This window comes from Mustela nivalis (assembly GCF_964662115.1).
Source record: "Mustela nivalis genome assembly, chromosome: 12".
Classification (NCBI taxonomy): Eukaryota; Metazoa; Chordata; class Mammalia; order Carnivora; family Mustelidae; genus Mustela; species Mustela nivalis.
Window position 1 is genome coordinate 90,884,797 of NC_139031.1, and position 7,750 is coordinate 90,892,546.

A 7,750-nucleotide genomic window follows, 5' to 3' on the forward strand; every position below is an offset into this window, starting at 1 on the left:
CAAACGTTCGTAATCACACATAGTATATTTGGTTCCTACAACAAAATTAAATTAGAAACCAGTCCGATATCTAGAAAATCCCCAAGATATCTGGAAATTAAGCAAAACTCCTTTAAAGAATGCATGGGTCAGAGGAAAAAAAAAAACAAAACCCCAGCGCAATTGTTAAGAAATGTCTCAGCCTAACATAAACACATCAGAGTTTGTGAGATGTGCCAAAGCAGCGTTGAGCGGAAAGTCAGAGCCTCGACTGTGCACAATAGAGAAGTGCAATTCTGGGCGCCCAAGGGGCTCCATCGGTGAAGTACCCACTTTCGGCTCAGGTCATGGCCCCAGGGCTCTGGGATCGAGCCCCCTGTGGGGCTCCCTGCTTGGTGGGGAGTCTGCTTTGCACTCTACCTCTGCGCCACCCCCCCTTTCGTGCTCTCTCTCTCACATAAATGAATACAATCTTTAAAAAAAGAAAAGAAAAGAAGCACAATTTTATTTATTTATTTTTAAAGATTTTATTTATTTATTTGACAGAGAGAAATCACAAGTAGGCAGAGAGGCAGGCAGAGAGAGAGAGGCAGAAGCAGGCTCCCTGCTGGGCAGAGAGCCCGATACGGGACTCGATCCCAGGACCCTGAGATCATGACCTGAGCCGAAGGCAGCGGCTTAACCCACTGAGCCACCCAGGCGCCCTAGAAGCACAATTTTAAATTAATGATATGATTCCATCTGAAGCAGCCAGGGAATAAAGGGCAAGTTAAACCCCAACTAAGTCTAAGGCAGGAAATACCAACAAGAATGGGAATCGGAGAGACGGAAGGCAGCTGACCCACAGGGGAATCGGCAGAACCAAGAGCTGACTCTCCGAAGAGATTCCTAACGTGGGCAAAATCCCAGCAAGACTGATGAAGCAGGAAAGAAGGAATCTAGAAATTATGGGTATCAAGGGGAGAGGGTCTTTCATACCATCCTGCAGACGTTGGAAGGACGATCAGGAAAACAGTGCAGGCAAGTTGGTGGCAAAAAGTTTGAGAAGTGAGATCCCAGAACAAATTCTTTGAAACAGTAGTTCGTGAAAACAGGCGCAGGATACTGGCCAATCTGAATACTCCGTAGCTACTCAAGAAATGGGATTCTTTTTTAAAAACGTTTATTTCTTTAGTCATCGCTGCACCCAACATGGGGCTTGAACTAACTCACGACCCCAAGATCAAGAGCCATAAGCTCTTTCCATAGAGTCAGCCAGGTGCCCCAAAATGGAATTCTTTTTTCCCCCCCAAAGATTTGATTTATTTATTTGCCAGAGAGAGACACCATGTGCAAGAGAGAGCACAAGCAGGGGGAGTGGGAGGGGGAGAAGCCAGCTTCCCGCTGAGCAGGGAGCCCGATGCGGGGCTCGATCCCAGGACCCTCAGATCATGACCTGAGCCGAAGGCAGAGGCTTAACGACTGAGCCATGGAATTCTTAATAAAAAACATTCCTAGAAAGAAAAACTCTAGAGCCAGATCGCTTCATTGGTAAATCCTGTCAAATACTTAAGGAAGGGACAACAGTGGCGTTAAACTAAAACCGTGTGTGTCAGGAGTGCTGCGGAGCTCATTTACGGAGGACTGGCTCACAGCAAGGGACTATCGGAAAGTTATAGACCAGTGTCCCTCGTGGATGCGCACGTTGTTAAGGAAGCATCAACAGATCACGTTCAGCTCTACGGAGCAAGGGCAACATGTCCTCACCAGGTGGGTCTGACCCCAGGAATGTGAGGTTGGTTTCACATTACAAAATGAATGGAAAGGGGGTGCCTGGGGGGCTCAGTCAGTTGTGTCTGCCTTTGGTTGTGTCTGCCTTCGCCTCAGGTCAGGATCGCAGGGTCCTGGGATCGAGTCCTGCATGGGGTAGGGGGAGTCCCTGCTCCGCAGGGAGCCTGCTTCTCCGTCTGCCGCTCCCCCTTCTCCTGCACACACACACTCTCTCTCTCTATGTCAAATAAATAAATAAAATATTTAACAAAATGAATGGAGATCACATTCGCAGAATAAAGCAGAGAATTCACATGAGTGTGGGAAACAAAATTCAACTGGAGTTCGTGGTAAGGAGCGTCCACAAACTAGAAACAGAGCAGAATCTCCCCACAGTGGGAGCACAAGGGGGGGTCAGAGGTCCTGCAGATGTGCCCGCTCAGCGGGCCTGTCCTGGGGGCAGCTGCTCCTGGACCTTGGCCGGGGCCGCGGCCCACCCTTCCTTGGACTTGGCCTCTCACTTCCCCTCACCCTTGCAGAGCACAGTGTCCACTTCCTGGCTGGACCTTCCCCTCGGCACGGGCGTGCTGGCCTTCGGGGCGGGAAACAGCTATAGTGGGCCTGCGTCTTGCTGCAGAGAAACCTGTGTGTGGGGTCTGGGCTCGGCGCCTGTCTCTCAGCTCTCCAGGGTGAAGCCAGGACACACTGGGTTAGGAGCTCCTGGGAGGAAGAGAAAACTCAGATAATTTTTGTGTTTAGCTCAGAGCAAAATATTCACGGCCTTTGCGGATTACAGGGTGCATGACAGGGACTGCTCTGTCTCCTGGGAGTCTGTGACCACACCCTCAGGACAGAGCCTGGGCCCAATGGGCTGCCTTCTGTCCCCCAGCCCGTCTTCTCACTTTAAGCAGACCTCCTCAGTGGTCTGCCATCGCCCACCTGGGAGCCACCTGGAAGGCGACCTGCTGCTTTTCCACGGTCATCAAAGAACCCCACATACTTGGGGCTGGGCAGGCAGGTGGTTTTGGTGAATGCTGCTGGTTCAACCCCGCCCCAGAAGCCATCGGCAGGGAGCCTGAAACTGAGTCCCGGAAAGGCCAGGGCTTTGCCAACAGCCCACCTTCAAGTCCATTGGTTTTAGGAAGTCCTGCCTGTGGCATGGGAAAAGCATGGTCTGAATTAGCTCTCCAGGGAAAGCCGTTTTAGGACACGAAGCTTCTCAGGGCAATGGCTCGGCGATGGCTCAGAGGAGCCAGGAGAATGGGTTCCGGGCTCCGCTGCGTGACCCGCAGGCTGGGTTTCCAGCCCCGTGGAAGGTGATGACCGTCCTGGCGGTGTCGCGGGGTGTCGTAACACCACAGGGGCTGGGAGCATGGGGTGTCCTGGGGGTAGTGCTTGGGCTGTGGTCACCGACTGACACCTGTGGTTCTTCCTCCTGGACCACACTGGTGATGCGCGTTTTTACAGGATAGGCTGTTGCTTTTCCGGGAACAGAGAAAGTTTGGAAGTGCGTGACAGCATGTGTAAGGGGGTCCCCACGGGGTGGGGGCAGGGCTCCTGCCTAGAGCCTCGTCTGCCCCCAGCTCGCCTACCATGACATGCTGCCCAGTGAGCCAAGAACCCAGAAGCCCAGAAGGACACATCTTCCTTCACGCCCAGGGTCACACCCACACACCTGAGGGTCACCCGTGTACCGGAGGTCAGCCTTGCCTGGCTCACTTTGGGGTCTCCTGGGTTGGGGTCACCGATGTGGCCTCTGCGTGGCTGCAGGAGGGTGGCCGTGGGGCGGCCCGTGCACTCTCAGGAAATGCATTGGTTCCCGGGGAAAGCGCGCATTCTCCAGCGCCCCCTCTCCTGAGCTCAGGAGGTCCCTGGGCTGTAGGCTGGGTGCACATGGAGTCCCCGGCGGCACAGCCCCCTCCCTCCTGACCTCTCCCAGTTCTGGTGGGAGGTGGGCTCCACTAGGCAGGCTGTCCTGGCAGGGGCCTGGGGGGTGGTGGGGACAGGGGAAGGGGCGTGGCCGGCGACACGTGAGGACTGCACTCGTCCGTTTGCGGAGTCCCTAGAACCCCCCACCCCAAGTGTGTTGCAGGGGGAGCAGTCCCTGGACTTCCTGGGTCCCCCAGAGGCTCTGGCCCGGCCTCCACCCAGACCGCGGACGGCCTGACATAGTGGCATCGGAGGGGGTGGGGGCGTGCCCCCTGACACGTGGTGTGCGGTGCCACGACAACCCTCAGGCAGGTGGCACTGCCAACACTTTTCCACGAGATGGTGAGTGGCACTGTCAGTTCTGATGCAGCCGGACAGAGCTCAGGGCTGCCCTCAGGCTGGGAGTGAGGAGGTGGTCTCTCCCTGCCTCCAGCCAGCCCTTGACCCTCCTTCCCGTGGGACTGAGACAGAATCCCCTCTGTGGAATTCCCAGCTCGGAGGCCTGGACGGAAACCTCGCTCCCATCAGTGGCCCGGGGATGGCCAGCCCCCTGGCATGTGCATCTAGAGGGCCCTGCGGTTAAGTTTCGGGGAGTAGATAGTAATGTGTGAATCTTCGACCACACGGCGGGGGTTTGTGCCCCTAACCCTGTGCTGTTCAAGGGTCCACTGTGCCCCCGAGTGTCCTCATTCCTCTGACATCCGGCTCCCCGTTGTCCTCCCAGGGAGCTCCAGGCCTGCTCTCTGGGCGATGCGTCCCTGAGGCCGAGAGCCATCTGCTTGGTGGGTCGCGGTGAGGAGCCTGGGCTCCAGGTCAGGTGCCCCCGGGTCGGCAGGGCGGGGCCTTCTGTGCAGGGGGGTGGGGGGTGGGTCACTCAGTCTCCACCTCTCCGCCTGCTGGTAGGCGGGTGCCAGCAGCGCTGAGGGAGTGCGTGGGGTTTTTATGGCTGGGCTCCCCGTGACCCCCACAGGTAGGCCAAGCCTGCTCTGTGCATGACTGCAAAGGCCTCCGTCAGGACAGAAGGGTCGGTGTTCCCGCAGCTGGCATCTCGAGGGCTCACCCACCCCATCTTCAGCCTGGTCTCTGAGCTGTGGCCCAGTGGGGGCTGCGGCCCAGTGGAGGCCGCGGGCAGTCATGGTGGGCGGGACTCAGCCAGAGCTCTCCAAGTCCCACTCCGGGAGGCTCACCCCTGGGTCTGGGGACGGGGTTTCAGCGCACTCAGGTGAGGAGGTCTGATCTGTGTCTCTCTGCGCCAGCAAACAGAAGGTGGTGATTGGCCAAATTGTTCACATAAGCAGAGCAACAGCATCCTTGTTCCCCAAACTTTAAAAATATCCTGGAATATGGGGCTTTGGACGTCAGGGGCAGATGGCAGCCGTCAGGGCCACACAGCATGGGGAAGGGGTCAGCAGCTGGTCCAGGGGTCATGCAGGGCAGGGTCGGGGTTAGGGGCTGGTTTAGGGGGCACGTAGCTGAGTGGGGAGCCTCTCTCCAACCTGCAGCGATGCTGGCCCTGCTCCCCAGGACCCCTGAGGTGGGCTTCGGTCAAGGGCTCCTCTCCGTCCTTGCTCTGTGCTGAATGTCACAAAATAAGACAGGACGGAGTCAGTTCAGACGGTGTCTCTGGGTCCTCACAACCAAGGAAGCCGTGGACGGATGGGGTCACTCTGCGAGGAAGCCAGTCACACTTGAACTGTGACTGTCCCAGTGGGCGAAGACGGAAGTCACTGTGGGCTCTTTCCTCTGACCTTACAAGCTGGGTTTGCCTTTTGGAGTCTGGAGACCCCCAGGGTGGCTTGCCTTCTCTTCCTCCATCTCCCCCCACCCCTGACTGAGAGACGCCCCCACTTGTCCATCCCACAACAAACACCCGCACCCACCATGTTCTGGGCACCGGTCCGGTGGGCACGGGCATGCCTGGGTCTCGGGCGGCCGTGGGAAGTCTGGGAGAGGCAGCCGCGCTGGCTAGCAGCTTGCGGCCCTGCCGCTGGCCTCCGGGCCGTCCTGGGCGCGAGATCCCAGCTTCTGGGCAGCGTGGGGCGTCTACACCAGCAGTATCCCAGCAAGAGGGTGGGTTGTGCACACCTGGACCTGCCTCCTTTCTCAGGAGGTCCAGCCCAGCCGACGTCCACCGGTGTCTCAGGGTCCAGGCCCTGTTCACGGCCACTCACTCCCAGCTGCAAGGGCGTCTGGATGTGGGCATTTGCATCAGGGCCTGTGGGCACCCCAAGTTAAGTTGGGGCTCCTTTGACAAAGAAGGGGGTTTCAGGCAGTCAGGACCCCCGGGGCTGGATGGGGGAAGCGACACCTGCAGGGCAGGAGGGGGCCGTCCTCCCAGCTAGAGAAGCCTCAGTGGCCGGCCGGGAAGGTCGCCGTGTCCCGAGGATTGGCCTTCCTGCCTCCCAGGCTGTCTGTCTGTTTCTGCAGAAGCTCCTGCCCCAGCCGGGCCTCACCCCTCCTGCTCTGGAGCTGGTTGCTGTGGACGGCGTCCCGTGGGCTGTCACCGTACTCTCAGCACCCGGTCCCCTCCTCCGGAGGCCTCTCCTCACCTAGACCCCTAAGCAGGGCCACGGGGCTGGTGGCGGGGGGAGGGGGGCGCGTCCTCGAAGAAAGTCCTCTTCCTCTTGTGAGGTCCTGTTGGATCTGATCCAGTCTTGGGGTTAAGGAGACTTGGTCACAACAACGGTCACAGCCAAAGTCTCTCTAACTTTCCAGGAAACCTGCCGAGGACTCAGAGGGCTCTTTTCCAAGTTCGGAGAAAGTTTTCCTTAAAGCCTCCTGAACGTGGGTTGTCTCTGGAGAGGTCTGACCCCGACTGAGGCCCCGGCCTCCCTGTGCTCGTGGGCCGCGCCCATGAATGAGCCTGTGACTCAGTCCTTTCCTGTCGAGGAAACCGGACCTGGGTGTCCCTGCTGCCCCACATTCTCGGTCACCGTGGCCGGCTACTTCCCGACCCGAGGAGCTTCCAAGGCACTCGCCTGGGCATTTCACACGCCTGCCCAGGGATGTGGCACGCGTGGCCCCCTGAGGCAGAAGGTGTGGGCCGACGTAGCCCTGCCTGCGCTCCAGCTCCACCTGCCCCCGAAGTCAGACATGTTCCCACGTGGAACTTGTTTTTTTTTTTTTTTTTTTTTTTTAAAGATTTATTTATTTATTTGACAGAGAGAGATTACAAGTAGGCAGAGAGGCAGGCAGAGAGAGAGGAAGGGAAGCAGGCTCCCTGCTGAGCAGAGAGCCCGATGCGGGACTGGATCCCAGGACCCTGAGATCATGACCTGAGCCGAAGGCAGCGGCTTAACCCACTGAGCCACCCAGGCGCCCCGGAACTTGTTTTTAATGAACCGATTACCTTTCCTCCACCAAGCCCACGCTGTCTGTGGCTGCCAGCTTCTACGGGAGGATTGAGCTCTATTCGACCTCCCTGCCTGCAAGAGGGACCTTCCTCACCCGGCGTGGTGCCGGCCCCGAAAGCGTGAGAGCACGGCCACTGGCCTCCCAGGGATGCGGGGGGGCCCGGAGGCCGCCTGGGGCACAGCCCCGCTCCCGCGTGCTGGGTGCTGCTTGTCGGGGGTGTTTCCCCAGACCCAGGATGGGGCCCGATGCAGAGACGAGGCCTGTCAGGATGAGTTATCCTGCAGAGGGGCCCCAGGGCAGTGCCGTGTCCTCAGGAGAGGAGGGCAGTCTGGACGCACTTCCGGCTGCTCCGTCCGCGGTCCTCAGTCATGCAACCGGCCATCGGCCCCGTGTCCCACTGCAGGCCTCACCTGCCGGCGCCCAGCACAGTCCCGCGCACGAGTTCCCAGCCCAAGGCCGGCTCGAAGGGGAGCAGATCTGTTCCCAGCTGGATGCGTGCGTGCGGTAGCTTTGTTCCCCTCGGTCTGTGCGGAGTTTTCCTGCCTCTGAAAGTTCCCGGGAAATCAGAGACCACTCGCTGGCCGGGGGCTGGGAGCCAGCCGGGCACACTGGAAGTCGTACGTCAGATGACATCGGTCACAGGCGCGCCGCTGGCGGGAGAACTGGCCTGGCCGGCCGCGCGTGCGGCCTCAGGCGGACGTGGATGAGAACCCACGTCAGTCATTACAGGTCCAATGAG

At 58.8% G+C, this 7,750-nt stretch overlaps 1 long non-coding RNA gene across 1 annotated transcript; it reads right to left on the reverse strand.

Annotated features, from left to right (window-relative positions):
• Positions 1-724: 724 nt before the first annotated feature.
• On the reverse strand, positions 725-6,554 carry LOC309845635. Its single transcript, XR_014301395.1, has 3 exons — positions 5,154-6,554; positions 2,668-2,879; positions 725-2,448 (listed from the first exon to the last, which is right to left on the reverse strand). It is a non-coding gene; the product is annotated as an uncharacterized lncRNA (long non-coding RNA).
• Positions 6,555-7,750: the final 1,196 nt, after the last annotated feature.